This window comes from Hermetia illucens, chromosome 2 (genome assembly GCF_905115235.1).
Source record: "Hermetia illucens chromosome 2, iHerIll2.2.curated.20191125, whole genome shotgun sequence".
Taxonomy (NCBI): domain Eukaryota; kingdom Metazoa; phylum Arthropoda; class Insecta; order Diptera; family Stratiomyidae; genus Hermetia; species Hermetia illucens.
This window is the reverse complement of record NC_051850.1, coordinates 15984550-16010857: the sequence shown is the minus strand read 5'-3', so window position 1 is coordinate 16010857 and position 26308 is coordinate 15984550. Positions and strand designations below refer to the sequence as shown.

General features: G+C 41.2%; 1 protein-coding gene and 1 long non-coding RNA gene across 6 annotated transcripts in view; both read right to left on the bottom strand.

Annotated features, from left to right (window-relative positions):
- LOC119648016 overlaps nucleotides 1-13834 on the bottom strand; it is a 41928-nt gene extending 28094 nt beyond the window's left edge. Inside the window, exon 1 of the long non-coding RNA XR_005249001.1 lies at nucleotides 13642-13834. This is a non-coding gene — a long non-coding RNA (uncharacterized LOC119648016). The remainder of the gene's footprint in view (nucleotides 1-13641) is intronic.
- LOC119648013 overlaps nucleotides 1-26308 on the bottom strand; it is a 416281-nt gene that overhangs the window by 272776 nt on the left and 117197 nt on the right. The gene's annotated exons all lie outside the window — the stretch shown is intronic.

Below are 26308 nucleotides of genomic sequence, written 5' to 3'. Positions count from 1 at the left end.
GATGATGACGTCATGCGGGTTGTAGAGTGAACGAAATTCACAAAAAATTGTAAAGTTTCACCTCCTATAACTTTGTTAATAATGGTTGGATTTTCTTCGAACTTGACCAAACTGTGCGTTATATTCTTCATTGCACGCATGCCAAATTTTGTACTTCTGGGATGAACATAGCGGGGGTGCCGGGTAAATTTCTAAAATGTGGAAATATACTATTATTAACTTTATTTGTGCAGATATCGGAACCGGATATATTTTGAGGCCTAGATTTCGTAGAGATGCACCACTGTGATTTTTTTCAGATTTTTCGGTTGGATAGGTTCTGAGAACGAGACCTGTTACACTTTTTGTGGGTCATATTTTGAACCCTCACTCCCCTATGTTTCATCTAATATCAAATATTGAACCAGATCCGAAAAGTACTAATTGAGACCTTTCATTTGATACCCTATATAGCTACATTCTGTGAAAAAAAAATTTGCACCCTCCACTCACATGTACGGGGAGCCCCCCTTTAAACTTAACATAAGATGGCGCCACTTACTGCATGTAAAGGGATCACCAGATTACATACTCTCACCAATTTTCGTGACAATCGGTCCAGCCGTTTCCGAATAAATCGGGTGTGACAGACAGACAGACAGACAGACAGACAGACAGACAGACAGACGGACAGACGGACAGACAGACACCGTCTCGATTCTAATAAGGTTTTGTTTCACACAAAACCTTAAAAAGGTAGTCCACCAAGATGCTCCAATTGCTCATAGAGAAACACCGTGAGAAGCATTGTATTCTTTACACTGTATTTCTGGATTTAGAGAAAGTGTTTGGCCGTACCTAGTACCAGAGGAGCCCATCGGTAGTTTTCGAAGTCTTGCGGTTCTTCATATGTCCGTCGGTGTCTAACAGGGAAGCGCCCTCTCCCCATATCATTTTGTTCTTGTTACAGACTCTACTTCACGAGTCAACCTCGTTTCAGAACGGAACAAAGGCTGAAGAAGAAGCCGAAGATTCACACTCAAATTCTAAAAACCTATCTTCATACCTTAACGATGTTTGATTCATGATGGAACTAGATCAAATAAGAAGTTTAATATATACATCCCCTTAGTGGGGTATACCGCCTCAGCCACACATATGTGTTATCGTTCGCGTTCGCTAGAAATACGCTTCATCTTCCCCATGATTTCCTGAGATCCCTGCACTCCTTCTTCACTGTTTTGTGTTATGTGCCCTTGGGATGACCCACCCGTCGGCCATCTTGAAGGAGTGAATTCCACTGCATATAGCCAGCAATGCAGTTGTTGCCCCTCCTTAACTTCTTACCTATCCACTGCCACTTCCGCCTTTCGATCATAATGCGTACGGATGCCAGCTCTGTGCGCCGGCCAAGTTCTTCGTTCGTTATAACATCAGGGTAGCGTACCCCGATGGTGCGACGCATCTTCAGTCCAACTCTATTTGCCTCTTTTTCCAAATCCCGACCCAGCGATTCGAGACAATCATCACAGCGATAAACTTTACCAAACTAAAAGTGTGAAATACTTCTTAACGCAAATCAAGAGGTTAAGATGTCAATCATAGACTAAACAATATGACGAAGTGAAGTCTGCTTCGAAGTAGAGGCACTATTCCTGAGTAAGTTAGTGAAAGATACCCTAGACTTGCTTCAACAGGGCATAACAGACCGTCCTATATACCGCAAATTACAATTTGCACCAGAAAATAGCGAAATAAGCTCACAGGTGGGATTAGGGTCAAAGCCTGGGAAAGCCACAACTTCAAACCAACAGGAGTTATATATTAGGACACTCTGAAAATGCGTGTTTAACGGCATTGTGCCTACAATGTTTGGAAGTGAATTTTAAAACGTTTTCCAGATGCAAAGAGGGCAGAATTTCCCGTAGCAGAAAACTTCTTTGAGATATTTTCTTCCGAAGTCCCAGGACACCGGGGAGCTGTATATGAAATGCAAAGATGGATCTTAAGGGTCATATCTTGATGAATCGGAGCAAACCAAATCGAAAAAGGATCATAACCTAAGTTTGCTGGAACTGCAGCGGTTTTTTACGATGACGCTGAACTTGTGGAAAAGACCCTATCTCAGCTGGCAACTTTTTTCGTGATTTCCCAAATTGAGATGATATTAGTATTCTAATTTTGTTCCCGGCTAGGCTCTACATTCTCCATTCATAGGTTTTGCAAACACATTTTTTTTTTGGAGAAAATTTTTCTACGCCTCATTCCAATGCATTCTGATCGCTTTAAAATGTTAGTTTATGAGATAAATACTCGTCATTTGCATCAAGTTTTACTTGATGCGTTCAATTTAAAGCAGCTATTAGTGAAAGAACGTGCCGCGAATGGTTTCAACACCTCAAGAACGGTGATTTCAACGTCGACATGGCGATGGAATGGAAAAGGTGTTTGCGGAATGACGAGTTGACGACTTTACTCGATGAGGACTCATGCCGAACCCGAGAAGAGTAGGGGGAATCCTTTACTCAGGCAGCCATTTCCAAGTGCCTCAAAGCCCTGGAGATGGTTCAGAAGCAAGAAAATTGGGTGTCTTACGAGTTGAAGTCAAGAGACGTTGAACGGCGTTTGTTTGCTTGTGAATACCTACTTCAAAGGCAACGACGGAAGGGATCTTTGCACTGTGTCATGACTGGGGACGAAAAATGAGTTCACTAAGATAATCCCCAAACGCAAAGGATCATGAGGTTTGCCTGGCCATGTTTCTACATCCACAGCCAGACTCAATATTTACGGCTTCAAGGTTATGTTTTGTATTTGGTAGGACCAACTCGGAGTAGTTTACTACGAGCTGTTAAAACCGAGGAAACTATTACAGGCGAACGATATTGAATTCAACTGATGCGTGCTGAAGAAAAACCGCCTCAGTTTGAGAAAAGGCTCGACAAAGTGATTTTGCTGTGTGACAATTCTCGCCCCATGCTGAAATGGGAAATACTACCGTAACCTGCGTACCCTCCTCACATTGCTCCATCCCATTAGCACCTTTTTCAACCAATGACGCACGATCTGGCCGATCAGCATTTTGGTTCTTAGGATAAAGTGAAAAATTGGATTGATGATTCGCCTCAAAGGATGACGAGTTTTTTCTACGCAGAATTCGTTTCCTGCCGGATAGATAGGAAAAAATAGTGGCCAGCGATGGACAATACTTTAAATCATAGATATACCAAACAATTTTTGAAAATAAAGCTTAAATTTTGAGAAAAAAACGACAAAAACAAAGTTATATATTTAATATTTAACCCAAAATGTAATGCATTATTATAATAGCGTCTTAGCTAGCTTCCCATACGGTTAGCGAAGGACATGAACTAGACTAGAAGTCGCATTATCAAAAGAGAATGCGTCCGAATCACCGCTAAACCACCGAGACATTAATCGATTCTTTATATCCTCGGATCGAAAATATTATAAATTACGAATTCACTGGTAGTCCTATATCACGCCTACATTTTTTCTATCTCATGTTTGGACTTTCAGCGTTTGTCATAGCTGAATTTGTTTGTTGAAGAAGTTCTGGACGAAGAACAGTATTTACCACAATAAAGAACCCGTGAGCCATGGACAGACCGCGTTCCTTCTTCTTCGTCAGTGCTGCCCCATTTTCCCTTTCTTGTCAATTCAGCAGAACTTTTTCCAGATACACTTCCTTCAGACGGAGTTACCCATATTAAAAATTCTTGGGGGCTGAAAAACAATGGGTCAGGAGTTTCGGTGCCTATTGAAAAATTACTTTTCCAGTTTGAAACCTTGAACCCTTTGCCTTTGCAGGCAAATTTTACTCCTTTGTTGGAACACACATATATGATATTCACCGGTGACGTGGCTGATTGACATTGGAAGTATCGCGAATATTTTTTTTTTTGAGCCGCTCTTGGGAGCGAATCCATCGACGAAAACAATACGATCGCAAATCGTTTCTAAATTTCTATCGTAACGTACATAAAATGGTGAAAGGACTAAAACGGCTTAGCGAAGTCCTTGCTGGGAGGTTTGCAATTTTAGCTAGTAAAATTTGTATTTTCCATTCACAAGTTTACGGCGAGGGGGTTATACGTCCTGGTAAACTATTTTCAGATCCAAAAAGACGGTTTAGTCGGAACTCCATAATCAAAATGTCAGCTGTCCGAATGACGTTGAAAGTATTAACGAAAGACACGTCTCCAAACCTTGAAAGCCTTCGGCAATCTTTAATTTGAAAATCGTCCTTAATGGTTACCAAGAGTGTCTAAAGAGGTGCTTTCAGCAATGGGTATTATGCGCCTAACGCCTTCAAGCCATATTGCCAGCGGTGCTTCTAACCAAAAAAAACTACCCTATCCTAGTAGTCATAGGGCGAAAGGGTGAAATCATCAGACCCGAAAGGTTGTAAACAGTTTAGAATTAGGGCATGCAAAGTCATCGCTGCTTCTTTGCAATAGGTATTTGTATACCTGGATGGCGTGGCATTCCTCACAGATACCAGCAGATTTTAAGCAATGCGCTCTATAAGTGCGCGCCGGACTGTGATTGAATGTTCGATATTTGGGGCACATTATCGGTAATGGGACGATTTGTGCCGATCCATCGTCAGGCCCTGCCAGTTTTCCGCGTTCGAAGACCCGTCAGTTCTGCTGATCTAACGAGGTTGCTTTGGTCTTCCACGCTCAAAAAATAGGTCTCTCCTTGGCTGCAGCTTTCCACAGTCGACTTCTCTAAACTTATCGTTTTACATACCAATTAACTTTGCATAGGAGTGGTTTTGATGCGGAAAAGTCCGTTGAAACTACATTTTAACCAGGCAGGAATGTATGAAAGCAGTAAAAGCAATGGACGAATTCCCCATGATCCAGATCATAGCATCTGCTTTGGATCGCGCTCTCGAGGTGTTTCTGGCTGTCATCGTAGCTACAGGTAGTCTTACAGATCCCTCCAAGCGAACACCTGCATATGTAATACAGGATCATCTCTGCGTCTTGTCTATTTTTTGTTCCTGACCCTTCCCAACTTTTTCCCCATCATATTTCAAAAAGCAGTGTCCTGTTATAAGGTTCACTAGAATTTTCGCAAACTTCTTGATGGGCGGCAAGAATCCTCCGATAATGACCTCAAATTTCCTCAAGCGAGATTACGCTTACGAGCAGAAGTTTCAATTGGATTTACATTTTCCACGGAAAACTCCAAGTGAAGCTTCATATAGGTGTGTGATTAGCATACATATATTCCAATAAATGATGATCACAGGCTTACTAGTCGCATAACCGAACTAGTGGAGTAATTTTCGCATATAGGAAACGAACCAGTTGATTTCATAATAATTTAATGCAAGCACTGAAAATAATTGATCAATCTGCAGTGTAAGATTCCATATAATCTTCAGTCACCACAGAAAGGAACATATGATAAAATACTTCAGGTGGGCGGCGAGCAATGCAATTCCATCGTCGCCAGCCACCAGGTGACTGTAATCCATCATTGTTGCATGCTACATTGCGTGCACATGCTGACAGTTGTGTTACGTTTTTTTTTGTATGTTTTGTTTCATCAAACTTAATGGACGTAATTATGGTTATTATAATTTCAAGGTTACACCACGAATGGATTGTTTTCATTTATGGGTGCTTAACGAACTAGTCCAAATTGGGAATAATCTGAAATAGTTTCAGAATCATGTTGTAATGGAAATAGGAGTCATTGTTTGCCATCAAAAATTAATATTGTCTAAACACACCCACGAATTTTCAAGAGATCGTGGCATGACGACCTTGTTTTTCGGTGTAATGGTTGACGATAGTGCAGGAATCGTGAAGAAAAAAAAGATTCTCGTTAGAAAAATATCGTAATAATGGGTTTAATGGAATGAGATACTGTTCGCTCTTGAAAATGCTATTACCATAAATTTACATGAAGCTTTTGCACTGGTTTAAACTATTTTTGAAGCGAAATGACCTTAAACTATGATCTAACGAAAGTAACGAACATCAAAAGCTTCGTTTTTGTTTAGAGAGATACACATAAAATAAATCAAATTATAATCTAAGGAACGCCGGAATACCTAGTGCCATGATAAATAAAAAGATACTTGTATCTATTATATTTAAATATTATTTCTCCTGCGAGATACGGTTGGGTAGGCTTCTAAGTTTTCTTGTCATGGATCATAAAATTATATTTTTATATTAATAATCCGAAATAGGCTTAGGTTGACTTACAGCTAACATGCTCTTGGTTCGCAGGAGTGAAATGCAAGGTTAACAGCGGAATTCCTTATAGTTAATACGCCCTCCTTCAGGGGTAACATATGTCCACTTTACCGTGTATTTCATATTAAAAATTCATAGCTATTTGCATGCATTATCAAATGATTTGAATAAGGCTCTCCTATAGCATGGAATACTAATATAATAAAACAATGAACCAACTTCATACTCTCAACCCCCTAATAGGCTCGAATTTTTTCGTAAAATGTGCTTATATGCCATATTTTATAAGACTTGTTTTTCCATGAAAAATGCATGGAGAACCGTCTACTTCCTCATAGAAGACAACGTTGCTTAATTAGAAAGGAGTAAGCACCCCTTTAGTGGATGTTTATAAGGACTTTTTAGTTGTTCTGTTGTTGTGCTGAAACTTTGTCCTTATGCGAGTATATATCATTCTCCTGGTTGGGAAATTTTTTTGTACGCTTTCTGTGAAAATTGCACACCACGTTCTAATTACTCTAACCAATTTTTGTGGTGGAAGGAAGCTCCTCGAGACTGACTTGAGTATTTACGTCTATTGCCAGGAAAATGTAGTTTTTGTTGGGTGTAGTCGGCGTGTTCTTTCACTTACTACATTGTACTACTAAACTATGTGGAATGGAGGAAGTTGTATAGTTTTAGGAAGTGAAGAGTAATTCCTTCCCGGTGTTTGCATGCAAGGCGAATAAACGTGAAAGATGATATCGATTATGCTGCTCCAAGTGTAGTTATGCAGGTTTCAAGGATTTTTTTTGGATTAATAATGATAGTTTAGTATTTACCATTGATTGATAGAGTGAATAAAATCATTCCTATTTATTTAATAAGCAATGACACTTAAAAGTAATCAAAGGCCTATCTCAAAGCTCCTAAGTCCATCGCAAATGGGGCTCAAAGTGAGATGTGACGTAGAAGTGTCTTTCTTCAGCGGGGAATAGCTGCTCCGTTTTCCTCGTTGTAACAAAGAAGCGAAGCGGAGTCAACATTATTCCAGAGCTGTTTCCAAAGAAAGGATTATTTTGAACTACAAGAGTAACTGATCCTGATATTAACGACGATTTGAATATCTTTGGAATCCAAGTGAAACTTCGTCGCTTCTACTTGAAACTAGGCCTACTGACTTTATTCTCTCTTCTTCCGTAGTGTTACATGCGTGGTCATGGAAAATTAGTCATGCAGGGTATTATGTCCTGGGTGGTAAGAAGTCATGGGAGATAGCACACCAGGTACCATATTTCCAGGCAGATTTGAATGTGTACACCAGTGATATAGTTGGTAGGTTTTAGTGACCGCGGCTTCGCGACGAGAGCGGAATCTCATTCGCCTCTTTCTAAATTAATTTGCTCAAATAACAGCTGGACTGGTGGGTAAGATAGGAGAGAAAGTTTTGGATTGGACCGGAGACAACCCTGAAGACGGAAGGTGACATTCGAAGAATTTTCGCTGGAGCATCTAATGAAGCGGATCTTTTCCCACATCGACAGAGCTAGGATTAGAGCAGAGCAAGTTGCGGATTGTTTTCGAGGCGTCGATGGAGTTGTTATGCCAGCAGGAGTGCCACGTAAATCTGGAAGAACTCGATGTGATTGGTTCAACACCAATGCTGGTATTGTTCGTGATTTGACTTTTGCCATTGCGGATATTTGTCCAACGGCTTTAATTGTGATTATTACAAATCCTGTGAACTCATGTGTAGCAATTGCCGCAGAAGTTCTAAAACTCAAAGGAAAGTACTATCACCGTCGTCTCTTCGGTGTTTCAACTTTGGATATTGACCGTGCTCGAAAATTCATTTCGGATTCATGTAAAGTTGATGTGAATACCGTTGATATTGCGATGATCGGTAGACATTCTGGTGTTACAATTATTGCGGTGTGCAAGTCCTTACAATTCAGTCATTCAATTCACTTGGTGATGTCGCGAACGATGGTAAAACTGCTACCAAGTCAACACTTGTGATCCGCAAAGACAGACAATTACAACACATTTGAAAATTGGTAAATAGTGATCGCTCGCTGAGTCTTGAATGTGAGGTATAAATCTAGGTTGCTGAGCAAAACGCGAGCCGAGGTTTAGAAACACACTGAAAATATTGCTTGCTTCTGGCAAAATGCGGTTAAAAAGAACCTCAAAATGTTTATACTATCTTCCCGCCGAATCATCGAAAACGAAAAGAGGGACCTTTGGCTATTAAAAGCGGTTTGTGTTTGATTTCTGCAATATGCACACGCTCCTCACTAACGATTTCGGGTACCCACAGAAGGTCACTCTCTCCAACTGTTTTTGTCGTATAAAATGATTAGAAATGGCAGACGAAAAGTCTAGTGTTGGAGATTTGCTGATGTCCTCCGTAAGGCGCGCTCTTATGACCTATCAATTGGTTTTTGACAGGGTCACGATTAAATTTTTCACATAGGTTAAGACGCATGCAGTGTCACGGACGAACCGATATATCCGATACAGAAAATGTGGAAGCTTGTATACATTTTAGAAGAGGCTTCCCAAAGGGAGACACTGTGATCGTGGTGAGGCCGTCTCTGACAACGGCTTCCTTGGTCATGTGATGGAGGGGTATGGTCTTGGTGACTATATCAGCAACGATGAAAAGCTTGTAGTTCTTTCGGCTTTCACTACCTCGCCATTGGCGATACAAGGTCAGTTTGGGTTCGACTTATCGAATATATCGTTGCTTGGAAACAGAACGAGGGCTCAACTCAACTGACAACCGTTCAGCAGTAGCAAAGCTTCTTAGTTGTGCAAACCGCAGACACTCTGAACAGCCTGACCTAGCATACTGATGGACATTGTCCCGCTATTAGAAATCGCCTCTCTCTATGGTCCGGATGAAGTTTTTGCCCCGGTCTCAAAGGGACATCACGAGACCTGCTTCATTACGGAAACGTTGAGGTGATGAACACAAGGATCCGGGGTCCTTTTTTATTGTTGCTTGCCGGAGTGAGCGCTAAGGCTTTGTTACCGCGGGAAATACAGCGTCGTAAATAGCATGACAAATGAATTCTCCTATTGCATTGGTGAGAGAAGCAGAAGTCGCCACCAATAACAACGATTTCGTTAAAGTATACTGCGTCAAAAAAAGTTGGCAGGTGATGGGAAGCTTTTCGATGGCCCTGCGAACGGTGTTAGCGATGAGTGGAGGAAGAACTCTTGCGCACAATCTTATAGCATCTGATGAAATTGCACCTTTTCACCGTAATAAGCGGAAGGTGGATAGGTAAGGCCACTGACATTGATTGTCCCTTTGCTGAATTGTTCTTTGAAGCTATTGCAGATCCTGCTACTGTCAATTATCCGCAAATACAGGTATCCTACTGAGCGGAAGAGAGGAACGATCGTTTATTCCGAAAAAAGCATCCGCCTAGATTCCGACAAGTCGAGGGGTATTTGCGTAGTCCTTACCGTCGCGAAGACAGTAGCATCATATAATGTTTCGGAAGCTTGATCGACAGCAAGCAAACTGGTTTCCTTTTGGATCACTGTGTGCAATTTAAATCACCGCTCCAGCGCTGCTATCCACCGAAGAAAGTTTTCAGCACCGTTAACAGGACGTATTTTTGAAACGCTGTATGCGCCAGAGGCGTTCCGGAGAAATCAGCGATGAATAAAATATTATATGTTGCATTGAGGTAATCTTTCCAAGGGATTTGAAATTCTCTTCACCAAAATTGTGAAGGATGGCGTGACACCTGGTAAAGTCCGTTATCATATTTTATAAACACGTAGGTATTTTTCGTAAGTTCTTTTTCTATACCAGCGTGAACAGGAAAATATGCGATGACTTCATTTTCTAGATCTGCATGCCCTTCATTTGAATTGAATTCTGGGGCCCTGGTTGCGGGAAATTTTCGACTACTGACTGTTGATAGTGGATCTCAAAGGATGCAAACTGTTGCAATGAAGCGTTCAACCATACATCAACACCAAGTACAAACAAGAAAGGGATCCGAGCACAAGTTGGACTTTGATTAAATCAAGGAAGAAGTAGGATAAAGTAGGGAGAATGAATGTAATAACATCAAAAGAGGGTATATCCTACGCTGATATTTTACGGAGGGTTAAGGCAGGTCCTACGCTGAAGGAGCTTAGCGACAATGTAACACGCATTAGGAAAACAAGAAAAAGACGATTGCTGTTCGAACTATCTAAGGAAAAGAGGGATCACGAGGACCCACAAAGGAATATCGAGGCTTCACTTGACGAACAAGCGACCGTCCGCGTAAGTCGTAAGATCTTAACGAGGGCACTACCGAAGAGGAAATTCGTGCAGCGCTCAAATACCAATTGAAACTGGAAGACGTGCAGGAAACGGACATCAAGAGCCTGAGGAAAGCGTACGGTCGAACGCAGACAGTGACCCTAACTACGTCTGTGCCTACCGTAATTTACCATTGGTTGAGACAATCAATTCGAGAATTGCTTAGTAATGGGCAGTCCGCTATCACATATGGTGATTTTATCGATATCGTTGAGGTTTTTCCTCAGAAACTCAATTTTCTTCAAATTTAACCAAATACAATCCGCCACGACTGTCTTGTTCACTCGTACCATTCATACAGAGATCTCAGGAATCCGAGACCTTTCCCAACGAGAGAAGACGGGGATGACCGTTAAGATTCCAAAGAAGGGTACCTGTCTTGAGTGCGACAATTAGCGGGGTATCGTGGTGCTCCATGCTGTCGGAAAGATAATAGTTAAAAAAATCTTGAAGCACATTAAGGTACCCCTTCAAAATTTATTCGACAGGGAGGAGCCTGCTCTCTGGTTTGCGTTTCAGATCCTCCTGCATTCACCACATCAACATCCTACGGATTATCCTAGAGTAGTGCGTGGAATTTAGATCTTCACTCTACCTACTCCTCATCGATTTCGAGAAAGCTTCTGATAGGGTGAACAGGAAGTATATCTGGAGTGCTCTACACAGGAGGGGCATTCCAGAAAAACTAATAACTATTATCAAAGCGACATATGATCGTCTAAAATGTCACGAGCTGCACCGAGGTAAAATATCAAAGCATTTTCAGGTCGAAAATGGAATCCTGCAAGGTTGCATCTTGTCACCGATATTATTTCTTTTCGTTATCGCTGATGTTTGTTGTGCTGCCTTGTCCGAAGGAACTGGAGGAGTTGCTTCCGCAAACACCTCAATTACGCTGATGACATCAGTTTGCTCTCTCAACCAGTCATGGACTTTAGCCAAGTGGCTCCGAATTTGAGAAGAGAGATAAATAGGGTTTGGATGAAATAAACACCAACAAAATCAAAATTCTCATTCTGACGTTTCATGGCACTCTTTCTGTCAACATTAATGGGCAGAGCAGCGAAGACGTCGATCGGTTTGTGTGTCTGGGAAGAGTGGTTTCTGCCGAAGGTAACACCGAACTGGATGTTATCCGATGTGTTAACAGCACTAGATTCGCTTTCGCTGCCTTATCTAAGGTCTGAAGGCGCAGTCATTTTAACACCAAGATCAACATGAGACTGTTCTGTACTAGTTTTCTTTTTTGGTTGCTCTATGGGAGTAGCATATGAAAGGTGGCTCCATGCCTTCGTCAAAAACCTGTCTGCGTCGTATCATCGAAGTACGCTGCTCTGATACTACCACAAACTAAGAACTTGGTTCGCAAACAGGGCTGGTTCACATTAAGGAGTAGCGACAATTCTATTGCTGGCTGCGCCATGCAGTGGAATCCACTCTACCGAGATGGTCGACGAATGGATCGCCCCAAGGGCACTTGGCGCAGAACAGTAGAGAAGGAGTGCAGGGATCTCAGAAAATCGTAGTGGGAGCTGGAGGAGGGCATTTAAGGTAATCGTGAACGATGGGCTTAGGTGTGATTGATACGTTATACCACACCAAGGGGTGAATGACAACCATATGATTGCAACTCGAATTCGAATGTAGACAAGAAGATTGAGGATTGGGTGATCAAATACCTTGGCTACCGTCTCTGTTTTTACTGGAAGTCAAATAATTGCGGGCACAGAACTTAATCAAGGCATCTTTTCCGACTTGCCATCAATCTAGGTACTCCTAATTTCTTTTCTTTATGAAAGTTTTCCAAGAGAGAGAGGTTTGGTCGTAGCCTTGAAATGAATTTAGGATTTTTGAGGTTCAAGTAGGAACAGTTGCAACCGCCACAGCATCACAAGACTCAAATTGAATACAAGACATTGAAATATCTAATTCGGCGCCAGCTTCTGTTAAAAATTGCGTGTACATTGCGTGGTTGATTGTTAAGAACAATGTAAATAACAAAAAAAAAACTGACCAAAAGTAATCACAATGTGTAGGTCTTAAAACAATTCCATGTCGGGATCAATTTCACGGTCAAATAAATTACAAACTTCCACACAATACAAACACAATTAACTTCCTAAAGTCTCAAGTGTTCCAAACACGCTAAATTTATTCATAATTGATTTTTGTTCGATTAAAATTCAAACGCTGAATTAAGGAAAACTCGACATTCGACCATGTTTCGAAATACTCCCATACAAAATTGATCTTATTTGTCACCTACTTGACCAAGTTTTCAAAGAATCTTCCGCAATGATACTTGACCTTGCTAATCGGGCTGGATCTTAGATGGATCCTAAACGATTTTCGATCACCGTTCAGACAAGTCAAGGCACAATTCAATTGGATTTTATTACATTTTGATAGGCGTGCAGAGCGCTAAGCGATATTTGCAGGAGGTCAGAGCAAGAATGTGTGATGCGTGGAAGTCGGTGTTGTTAGAATTCCTGGGTTTCATCTGAAGAAATGTTTAAGTGCTGAGGCTCCAGCATATGTGTATGGACGTACTTATATGACTTGACCGTTGCTAGATGTATTTTATGATAACAATCATAACAGTCGAAGTTGTATCACATTTCAAGCATTTCCAGCCGAGGAATGTAGAGTTCGCAATTATCACGTTACTGGTGTAGTATCACAACTGCAAATGATGCATCGTAACGTTAAGGTGGTCCGCTTTGGTCATAAATTAACTGTTTGAAGCTGTTTACAGTGGAACAAAACATTTCCAGAAAGATATTAGATATTAGATACTAACTTCGTAGGACAAGTAAGGATTAGTTCTTATTAAAGCAAGCAGTAAACTCTGCCTGGAAGTCCATAAAAATCATATTTCTGGACGCGAATTAAATTAGAATACCGACTTCTGTTATGATTGGATGCCACCCACTTGGGTGAATCTTCCGGGTTGCAAATCATCTACTCAGATACAAGTTCCGCTTAACAGCTACAAAATTGTCAGGTTTGAGTGAGTCCCCACACGTAGTTTCGACATGGCTGCTCCCAAAGGCTGCATTTCTTAATCGCTAAATACCCAGGGAGTAAAGACTTTCAGGTTTTGCTTACTTTGCGATTATCACTAAAGAAATTCTTCGGAGAATTTCTCTTTGCCGTCCGCTGAGTCCGCTCATTGAAAGATAAGAACTAAGTAGTAAAGTTCCTCGTTTCCTACAAGTGTCATGATGGGTGGACGGGCGTGGAAGAATACTGAAGCGTCGCGATAGCCTTCCCTCGGTTGAATGCGCTTCCACTTTAAGCTGATTTGCTCGCCACACTGACAGTAATCCACATTTGCATTATCACTAATTAGAACGGCGTTACGGATAACTAGCGTGTCCAAGTACTCTGGAACCCCCAGCCCCAACGCTCTGTTGGTTTGGCTTGATTAGTGGCTGGGCTGGTGGCGGCATGTTGGAGTGAAATTTGAGAACCTAAGAATGCTGTTGATGATAAAAACGTTCGTAAGTGGAGTGCCAGTGATCCAGTTCCGTCAAAAGTTGGCTTGTTTCTTGAGTTATTGCACTTTGCAGTTGTGTGGATGAATGATTTTAAAACAATTTGATAAGCGACATCTTGAAGTAATTACCAAGTTGAAGAAATGCCTTTTTAACATGCACACGTGCTCATTTTACAGTTTGTTGGGGGGTCATGCATGCTTTTGTAGGGAGGCAGCAATTTCTTGAAATCTTTGAGGAGGGAAGGGATAATTCTTTTAATTCATTAGAGTCATATAATTGGTAGAACGGATGCTTCGAATTAACTCAGAATTTTATAGTTTTGAAAATTGAAGGAAAATTTAGGCATAAATTTCCAGTTTAGATTTGGATAGTTTCCACAGGCTTAGCATGCTTAACGCATATCTTATCTAGAAATGCCTAGCAGTGTTACGTCTTTATATGGTGAATCTAGTTATCACAAGGTCAGGGGGTTACATATATCCAACATGATATGCAAGACCCACACTTAGTGCATACGATAAGGTCTTGGAAGTAAAGAAACCACCGACATATTTTCTTGATAACTCCGAAAAAAGCGTGTAGGTACCGTGCAATTTGCATATTGCCAAGTGCTTCCAAGAAATATGCGTTTTTATTTATCTTTATCATTGAAAAAGTACGAAATGTCCTCACAAGGCAAAATTTTATAAAACAAAAGTACTTAACAGTGGGCAGCCCACTGTCCTAACAACAGACTCATACTCTACTGACATGTATAACTTTATCGCAAACTAAAATTACCTTAAGGTGCATTCTAGGTTTTACTCGAGCTTCTCCCTAGCTCTGAATACCACAATGGCCTAGCTTCACCACCTCTTAAAGGACCCAACAGTAGCAAAGGTAAATGTTCACCAGCGCCAAACTTAAAAAGATACTGGCTTACATCAAGTATACGTTTGACATTCATGTCGACGGATGTGAAGCCTTTCCAACATTTATCCGCCTGTCAATCGGTACTTAGTTGGAAGGAAACGCAATCTAGCTTAAAGACTTCCCTCCGCGATTTGGGGACCAACCATAGCTAGTACGAAATTGTCTCAAGGACGTTTTTCCTAGATAACCGGGTAGAAGGGAACATTTAAAAAAGTTCTTTCCATAGGGCTATCCGAGTTCTCGACTTATCGATCAAAGTCTGGCCAGATACCGATTGAATCCCGTGCAACATGGCACTATGAACAAGCTAGGCGCGTTTGGTAGACACTCACCAAGGGCAAAAATGGAATCAGTCGTAGCCTTTCAACCAACGTTTACTGTGTTCACGAACAGTAAATCAAAATGAACACAAACTTTTCAGGTGCCACCACAAGGAGGCTTTCCTCTGGCTACTTGATATTGACTTAGCAGATATGGTTGCTGTCCCCTCTACTTTCTCGTTACCAGTTTTCACTTTTGTTATGCATGTGACTCCTAGTACTCCAATATTCATGGATATATGCGACCCCAGCTTCAAGCGTGATTTCCCAACCATTCTTGGAACAATTTTATTTCGTGGGAACACCTAGCACTATAACATTAGCATCAACGGATTCCGCACAAATAGACCGCATCTAACCCGTCGAACCAATGAATTTTTTGAACCAGTAAAGAAACCTTCACACCGATCGAAATTTCGTTTCCAAGCCTGATTTATCGAACTTATTGCCACTGGTTCCCCAGACACCAATATGTAAGGTCGCGAAAAAGGCCATTATCATCAACGGCGCAACAACCGGTAGGTGGTCTAGGCCTGCCTTAAAAGGACTCCAGACATCCCGGTTTTGCGCCGAATTCCACCAATTCGATATTCCTAAAAGCTGTCTAGCGTTCTGACCTGTGCCATCGACAGGGTCTGCCTCGTCTTCTTTTCTACCATAGATATTGCCCTTATAGACTTTCCGAGCTGGATCATCCTCATTCATTCAGATTAAGTGACCCGCCCACCGTAACCCCAACCTGACGGTCATGGTATCGCTCATAGATTTCGTCTTTGTGTAGGCTACGGAATCGTCCATCCTCATGTAGAGGGCCAAAAATTCTTCGGAGGATTCTTCCCTCGAACGCGGCCAAGAGTTCGCATTTTTTTTTGCTAAGAACTCAAGTCACCGAGGAATACATGAGGACTGGCAAGATCATTAATCTTGTACAGTAAGAGCTTTGAAGCTATGATGAGACGTTTCGAGCGGAACAGTTTTTGTAATCTGAAATAGGCTCTGTTGGCTGCTAAAAACCGTGCGCGGATTTCATCGTCATAGATGTTATCGGTTGTGATTTTCGACCCTACATAGGAGAAATTTTCAACGGTCTCAAAGTTATAGTCTCCTATCCTCATTGTTTTCGTTTAGCCAGTGCGATTCGATGTTGTTCGTTCTTTCGGTTTTGGTTTTCGCGCTGATGTCGCCACTATATGCTTCGTCTTGCCTTCATTAATGTACAGTGCAAGATTTCGCGCCGCCTGCTCGATCTGGATGAAGGTAGATGGGACATCTCGGGTTGTTCTTCCCATAATGCCGATATCGTCAACGTAGGTCAGTAGTTGAGTGGACTTGGAGAGGATGGTGCCTTTCGAATTCACATCTGCATTCCGAATCACTTTTTCCAGGGCCACGTTAAAGAGGACGCATCTCTTTGTCTTAGATCGTTGTTGATGTCGAATGGTCTTGAGAGTGATGCTGCTGATTTTATCTGGCCTCACACATTGGTCAGGGTCAGCCTTATCAATTTCGTCGGGATACCGAATTCTCTAATGGTCGTGTACAGTTTTACCCTGGCTATGCTATCATAGGCTGCTTTAAAGTCGATGAATATATGGTGCAACTGGTCCTATATTTGGTGACCTCGGCAAAAATATAGGCGAAAAGGAATTTCTGTAAATATCTACTACAATGATCTAACTTTACCACCAATTGAAAGACCAAACAAGAGGAGTGAGGAGAGGTGTTACGTCAAATGTACGTTTGACATCTATGACCGGTGGATGCGAAAGTCTATTCAACATTAGCCATCTGCCGACGGGCAGCTGGTTGGAAGGGAGCACAACTAAACACCTAGCTCAAGGATCTCTCTCCGCGATTTGGGCTACCAAGAACAGCTTGTACGAAATTGTCGCAAGGGGATAAATCGCAAATACTCAGAATAGAAGAACACATTCGGTGCTCCAGAGGGCAATCCAGGTTCTTGGCCTCACAAAGCAAAGTCTTGTCAGACAATTATTGAATAGCGTGCAACTTGGCACTAGAAACAAACAACCTACGTCTGGTGGATACTTCTCAAGGGCAATAATGGAATCGGTCGTAACTAAGGCTCACTGTGTTGACTACGAGCAAATCAAAGTGGACACGTATTTTACGGAGCCACCATGGGAGTCTCTAATCTGGCTACTTCATATTGACTTACCAGATGCGGTTGGACCCCCTCCGTCGAACTAACGTAATTTTCAAACCAGCGATCAAACCTCCGATTCAGGTACCAATAAATGCAATGTTGCTGAAGAAGCTCACCTAAATCATTGTTCATTATGCTAATAGCAAAGCATGCTGGTCTCAAGCGCAGGTAAAGGAGAAGAGTTTGAGGCAACGTACTTACCACTATCGTCAGTAAATCAAAAATAAAATGCTGATATCAGGGAAAGACATAAATAGAGTTGGAGTTATTCCACTATGCTAAATCCCACCTGATCTCTCTTGGTGACAAGTCCCGCAACAGGCCGACCAAGAAAATGCACCCAATGTCGTTAGAAATAACATGACCAGATCGAAAAACAAACCTCGAAAAAATGCTAGGGCGTGCACCTCAATCGACGCGGCAGGATAGGCCTTGGGTCTGTCAAGAAATGGGCCAGAGTTCTTGACGCATGGGCGGCGTCAGAACTTGAGTAAGTGCAACCCCCGGGGTCACCAAGCCAGGTAAGCGGTACATCAACCGAGATACTTGGCTTTGGAATGACGATGTTGAAATGAAGGTCCGTGAAAAGAAACGCCTATACCAAAAATTTATCGACGATAAAACACTGGCCAATTGGCAAATTTATAAGTATGTCAACCGGGAAACAAAGGATCTAGAGAAGGCTTTTAACCGGGTGCGACATGAACTCATCTGGTATGCTCTACGACAACACTTAGTGCCAGAAGAACTCGTGCGCTGGGTTTAATTGCTCTACTACGATCCGAAAAGTAAAGTTCGAAGTATGGCGGGTCTATCAAAACCGTTTCGTGTCTCTGTTGTTCATCAAGGTTCTTTGTTCTTGTTATGGACACCGTCACACGGGACATCCAACGTCCAGCGCCCTGTGCACAGCTTTATGCAGATGATGTCCAAAACGGGAATGATCGCCCCATGAAGCCTGCTCTCAGATTGAATTTGAAAAAAAAAATCTGAAAAAAACTAAATTTTTGACGACCGATCCCCATCAAGTCTTGAAAGTTTCACTTTCAAGACCATTCGACGTCAACAGCGGTCTACGACAAGGGGATGCCCTATGATGCGTCTTCTTTAACCTGGCCCTGGAGAAAGCGATCCGTGATGCTGAGGTAAATTCCACGGGTACGATCCTCTTTAAGTCCACCCAACTACTGGCCTATGCTGACGATATCGACATCATAGGAAGAACCATCCGAGACGTACAAATTGCCTTCATCCAGATCGGGCAGGCGGTGATCGGCTCGAGATCTTGGGCTGCACATCAATGATGGCAAAACAAAATATATGATGGTAGCGTCAGCACCAAAAACCAACCAACCAACAACATAAAACCGCACTGGTCGAACCGGAAGAATAAAGATAGGAGATTACAACTTTGAGACCGTTGATAATTTCTCCTATCTAGGGTCGAAAATGATAACCGATAACAGCTATGATGATGAAATCCGCGCACAATTGGTGGCTTCCAATAGAGCCTATTTCAGCTTATAAAAACTGTTCCGCTTGAAACGTCTCACCATAGGGTCAAAGCTCTTACTGTACAAGACAATGATCTTGCCAGTCCTCATGTATTCCTCGGAGACTTGGTTTCTTAGCAAGAAAAATTGCGAATTCTTGGCCACGTTCGAGAGAAGAATCCTCCGAAGAATTTTTGGCCCCCTGAGGGGCGGAGGATGAGGATGGACGTCCCCATAGCCTACATAACGACGAAATCTATGAGCGATATCACGGCCGTCAGGTTATGGATAAAATCCGGCTTAATGATAGGCGGGTCGCTTAATCCATATGGATGAGGATGATCCCACCCGAAAAGTCTATAAGGGCAATATCTATGGTAGAAAAGGAAGACGAGGCAGACTTCGCTTGAGATGGAATGATGGCGTAGGCCAGGAAGACAGGCAGCTTTAAGGGATAGCGAATCGGTGGACCTCGGCGTAAAACCGGGATGTCTGGAGTTCCTTATTAAGACAGGCCTAGATCGGATATCGGTTATTGCGCCGTTGATGATGATGACAAGCAGAAAACCTTGAACCGAGTATAATGACGTTTCAATTTCCACACCACCTTAAGAATATCCCGCCAGAATGTACTGGGCACTCTTATTTTCGCTTTGTTTTGTTACTGATTCTGTGCCTTCGGAGGTGAATTTTAGTTGCCAAGTTAGCACTACTAGTTCTAAGCCTCCGTTTATAATTTTGTTGATCTATTCTGATGATAAAAGGTTTCTTATGCATGCACCGCTGCAGGAGGATGATATGAGGATATATATTGTTCCATGTTTGACATCCAAAGACTGGAAAAGAACCCAGCCCTCCCACAATATTGCTCCATACAAAAAAAATATATTATAATTTCACAAGCGTGAGGATCCAATTTTTCTTGTTTGGACCCAGGGAACTGACCAATAATGATCAAATAGAGAACCCCGCCGCAAACCTCCGTTATCCAACCGACTACCAACGGAGAGAAATAAATAGGAAAGGAAACTACGTCGGTATTTTTTTTTTATCATCTTCATCACTGGAAACTCCGGAATACAAACTTTTCGGAAAGAATTGACGTTTGTTATATATGTAATGAAAGATCGTATCTAGAGGGCGGAGAAAGTTTTCAATCTACAACCACAAAGGTCCATACTCGAGATACTGTTATGAGGCGTTTCTGTGAAACTTAGAATTACAAAATGCAAATAAATGAGGGTTGTGGAAAGACAATTCTCAGAATGTGGAGTAAAGTTCAGCTGTCAAGGTTCGGATTTTCAAAGGCTTCAGGAGGGCTCTCCTTGTAAACATTCTGAATACTAATGATGACCACTAAATATGCACTTGGCGAAAACAATGGAGGAGGAGTGCAAACGTCATGGTAAATCGTGGATGGTGGTGAAGGACATTTTAGATAACTGCGAGCGATAGCGCGTACGTGTGGTTGACGTGCTGTACCTCACCGAGGGATGAAGGGCAACCGTATATAAACGTAAAGAATAACAAGTTATTTGCTGTGCACTACGAAGCAAATTACGCTATTGCAAGAAAATATCACAAAGGAGCACTTGCTTCAGCACTTCATCCTTTTTATCCGGCAATCGAACAATATTGTTGGGAGCTGCAATTAGCTACTTTCTCGAGTGAATTTTCACGATTCAGGACCTCATATTGGTCGCCGTTTGCAATTAAACAAAAGAGTGGATGGTGGATGAAGGAATATGGGAGTTAACTATTCTCAATCGTGAACATATATCGAAGGAATGGTGGGAATTCTTTTGGAATCGAAGGAAAGGTCGTTGCGGCAGTCTCCTATAGAGTCCTTATTTGGACATGGGGAACCCTAGATTAAATAAGAAGTCTGCCCAATAAATAGGTGGTTTGAAGTAGTTCATCACGATAGATCACTCATTCTACATTGTCGACTTTTTTTGTTCTAGAAGCAATATTTCGTAGGATGACATTGAGGCAACAAACGATGGGGGCGTTTATGCCTGGAGGCTTTGTGCATCCAAAATTTTTCAGGAAAGCCAGAGTAAAAGATCAACATCAGATGTGAGAAAGCTGTTTCTGTATTTTTTATGGAAAATTGCTAGGAGATTAACGACTTATCCAAAGACTGTTTAGAGTCTCCTGCTACGGTTGTGGTCTATTCAATACATATTAGTCCCCAATGTCCAATATGGGGTTCCGGAACCCTGTTCCATGATCTTGTTTGGGAAAAAGGTACACCCCCTTTTCACATATTTGAAGGGTTTCTTCCTAAAAGTGGCAGTAAAACATGCAATTTTTGGGGGTGCGCTGCAAAATATTTATCTGCATTCAAAAGACGAAAATTCTTGAATGCATTCTGTCCATAGACTTTGCCTGAATTTACCAGATATTAAGGATGTACAAGAGTTCATTGTAATTTTTATTATGTCAAATTTGGTCAGTAGTTAATTCAAATTTAAAATATAAAATCCACATCCAGAGTAGCATTAACCATGAGAGCGACAGCGGGAGCTCTTCTCAGAACAGGTGTCTAGAAAAGATATTGCGCAGGTGGCGGCCTGAAAGTAGATTTATTGCATTTCTTTGGTCAAACACTAGAATACCAAGTATTGATAAAGAAGTCAGACATATGTACCCATGATTGGACACACCTTGGGCAGAGATTACAATCGAACACGTCATGCACGAGGCCGACAAAGACCTAGGGTAACATGGCGAAACATTGCGTTCAACAAGGGGCTCAAAAAAGTGGAAATCTTAGAAAACACTTGTAAGTACGTCAAACTTCGAACTTCTAGCAAATATTATCGCAAAATTAGTATTCCGGCCACCTATGTGAGAATGTCGCAAGGCAAATAAATGAAGAAAGAATGAAGATGCGTACAAAGTTTGCCAATTACATAACAGTTCAACCCGAGCTAATAGAAAAATCGAGATACTTGGCAAGTAGATGAAAGCTTGTTGAGAGCACTACCAGCATGACGATGTGCAGCAAACCCGCAAATTTGTCCATTTCGCAACAAAATGCTTGGTTTTTAGTATTTCATTAACTTTTTTCTATTCAATTGAGGAAACTCACGCAATTTATCGCTGAAAGTATTTCAAAAATGTTCAAACGATGATTACGCAAAAGTCACTGCGGACTCCCAAATGTACTTGTCAACATATCATCATTTTACCTCAATTTAACTAACAATAAATGCAAATAATGTGTCTTCCTTACAAGTAACGAAAAAAAAAGTTGAGTACGAGGTTTGCATAACGTCATACAGAAATGAAGACGGCCCAACATGCAAGTGAACATTTCCTGTGTGTGTGCGCCCCATGCAATCCCGCCCGTCATTTCATGTCACGGTAAGAGGTGAACTTCTTCCAATAAGCCTTACTCAGGCTAAATTGAAAAGAATTAATAATAATTTGCACTTGCAATGACTTGACATTTTCCTACGCTCCGATATGGTACCAAACATACCAAACAGGTACCATTAGGTACGCCATCGACTCACTCAAGGCAGTCAGTCGTCTTTTCATATCATCACGTCGGTCTTTGAGCCGCTTCAGTGTATTGGCAAGCTGGAAACTTGTTGTAATCGATTCGAATCAATGGAAAAAGGATTGGTAATAAAGAAGAAGTTATAATTGGTTGAAGTTCGGTTGAAGATACTCTAGATGATGTGCTAGAGGAATGATTGCGGTCTGGAAAATGTGGAGAGCCTTCATGTGGATAATTTCATTTTTAATTGTTTAATTCAAATTCTTGAGGTTCAAAAACGAACCGCGGAAATGAAAATGACAGTGGGAATGTTGTGGTGACAGGATGAGCACTTTGTAATGACAACCTATTGAGACATTCTGCAGGCAAAAGTACCGGCTGATAAGTGAAGTGGAGAGACAAGTGAAATGCAGCGGTCATTTCAGTGAATCAGCGATTTTTAATTTCGATCTATGAAGTTCGCCCAAGATTTTGTTTTAGAGGCCACTTCGTGACTAATACCTCACTGGCGACCACCATTGGTGACATTCATATGGCTCAAATCAAAGTCCATAGGATAAGGGGTGAGGATACATTTGATAAGGGCAGATTGCATGATTTCAATCAAAATTTGAGGTGTCCCTCCTTGGTATATCGATGGGAAACCTTGCAACCCTTCAAAAATGTTATATGAAGCTCCCTAAAACTCGTAATTTTCGACTCTTCTTAGGTAAATGAGTACGACAGTAAATATTGTACTATTAACTTTCGAGCAAGTGTGGTCAATCTATGAGAATTCCGCCTTTGTTTCCTTGTGTCAAGGGCTGGAGTTCATCTATTGGGGGTGGGGGTGGCCAATTGGCTGTATGACTTTGGTTACATTTCTATCTCCTTTGTGCAGACTTGAGGATTAAATATAACCATGTTTCACTGAAAAGTTGATTTTAATCAATTTATATACGTGTTTCCAATTGTATAAGATTTAGACTACACCCGCCTGAAGATGAATATCCATAGTTTTACTGTATTACTTTCTTCGATCTAGACTTTGCTGAGGATGGTCTATTTAATACTCAACTTGGTTCAACTTCAGGTAAATTGAACTTCGAAGATGGCAATTTGAGGATGCTATAGCCCTAAGAAGAAAGCCCGAACTCTGTCATTTGGAAAGTATGATGCCAAGTATGAGAATTTAGGGTTGATAAATCGGAGGTCAATGCTCTAAAATTGACATAATTTATCATTCTTAAGGGGGACATCCCGCGTGTCGGGTTGGAGAAATCGATTTTTTTTTTGCATGAATTGTATCTATATATAGTGGAGAATATGTGGGCAAAGAGATTTTCCGATATTCCGAGTCGTTCAGAAATTACAGTGTTAAACAGGTAAGGAGTTTACAGCCGCGGCTAGAGTACTCGATGAGAAAGAGCATCAAATCTTTTTTAACCAGTTATTTTTTTACCTGAGCCTTATAAATTTGAGCACAGGTATAAATATAAAAAGATGGAAAACCAATCAATTGTCTAAACTTATTTGCTGTTTGGAATAAAAAGAATAAACCAGTCTAGAGTGAGCACTGAAAGGCGTTCAAGTTATACTCAGTTATATTTTGTTGTAAGTATTGTACTGTTTGTGTGTTCAGTGATTTTTTTAAATGAATCGTACGAAGGGAGATCGCTTTAACGTTCAACGTCATGCTCGCACTAAAAAACTAGTATTTCATGGGAATCGATAGTTATCACAGAAGAAAAAGGACTTCGCATCAACATCAGCAAAGAAACTTTTAGCAAGCATGAACATGGATGTTCCAATTGCGACAAGTTTTGTATATTGCATATTGGATTTTGCTGGAGTTTTCTCCGGTGTTTCTGCAAATTTCTGCAAATAATAAAATATACGTGGTAGTAAAAAAGGAATGCGCAGGACATGTCCAGAAAAGAATGGGAACGCGGCTTAGAAACGCAAAGAAGAATCACAAAGGCATTGGTGGAAAAGGAGCTGGACAACTTACTGATAAGGTTATTAACGACCTTACTACATTTTTTGGGCTAGCTATTCGCCGACACGCAAATTCGATAAAAGGGCAACTTTCTTCCATAAATGTTCTACAGACGAAAATCCTCAGCATCAAAATTGTCCAGCAGGCGAGGACAGTTGGTGCAAATGGCGCAAAGCGGAAGCTAAAGGAGAACTGAATAGTTTCCACCACAAGAAGGCACCTTTGACTGAAGAAGTTCAAACAGTCATCAAACCAATCTACGAAGATTTGCACGAGATGATCTCTTGAACAGATGTTACCAAGCAGAGACCCAGAATAACAATGAGTCGTTAAATGCATTGATCTGGACTTTCGCTGCTAAACACCTTCATTCTGGGGCCAAGGTCGTAGAAATAGCCACTTTTCTGGCTGTAATTATTTTCAATGAAGGATTCAATGGCATTCTCAAAATGCTAGTGACAATGGGATGTCAACTTGGTCACATATGTCAGGTTTATGCCGAACGCCGTAATGAAGCGCGAATTTGGCGGTCCGAACGACGATCGACTGACCTTGCTAAAAGACCCAGAATTGAAACCAGAGAGCAGCAATCGGCCTTACAAGACTTTTTTGAAGAAACGGAGGGTGCTCTGTGTGGGCCAGGTATAGCAGATTAATGGTGAGTTAAAATTTTACTGTTGATAATCACATTTAAATTTTCAAATGCGTTTTTCTCGAAACTGCATCTTGAAACTCGGCTGCCACCATAGCTCAAAATCTATCCAACCAAATTCTTTGAAATTTTCATGGCTTCTTTAGTACATATTTCTACGGTCCGCAAACTAGGATAATTGCAATCGGACGGGTAGTTTTTTTTTATTCATAAAAAAAGCCGTAAAAAAACACCAAAATCCAAAAAATTAAGTTTAAAAGCCGACCAAAAATTTACCTTTTAATATTTTCTAATTATCCTAGTTTGCGGACCGTGGAATATTGTCCACATTAAAATGCCGTTTAGTTTTTTTCCCTCAGATGAACACAGCACCCTCCAGCGTGGCAGCAGAAAAACACCTTTTTTTGGAGATGGGTGCATAAATTGACACGTATTCCGAAAACTAGTTACGAAATCAAGCTGAAAAATTTTTTACAAATACTAGAGATATCAATAAATATATGGTGAAAAAATCGCGTTTCTATCTTTATCCAGTCCTCCAAAATAATTTTTCAAAAAAAGGCAAAAAAACGGCCTTCATACGGGATGACCCCCTTAATTTAATCAACTAGAATGAGTAGAAATTCGCCTATTCTGTAAGGGATTCTTGGGAGGATTATTTACTGTTGTTTTTAGCGTAAGATTAAAAACAGTCGACAGACTGCAGGAAATGTTAAGAAAGCTTGGGGATTATCCCAAAGGCAGCATCAACTACACTTACGTAACGTCAGGAGGTTAAGAGAAGTATGTATCTCAGGGGGTTTGGAGATTCGACAATGCAATCTTCAAGAAAAAATTAGGTAAGGCACGTTGATTTAACACCTACAGCCTTACATCCATATCCTACGTTCGCTTTCATGCTATCAACGCCTGGATAATATGAAGTAACAGATGAGAGAGCGTAAACAACAAGCTTTTCGTCCTATAAAACAGGGATCAGTCACCCGTCCTCTGAGGTTGGGGCTAATAACAACTTTACACAGTAATATTTAAACCCGAAGCTGAGCCTCGGATCGAAATACAATGACGACTATGGCAACAGAAAAAGGACCACCAATTTGGTACCTGGCACGTGTGTTCTCTGGTCAGAACTGGTTGTCTTAAAACATTCATGGAACAGGTCCAGGAAATCATTAAATTCCGAATACGCATTGTTTTTAAATACCAAAAAAATCTTAAATGTGACATAACTTTCGCTGATTT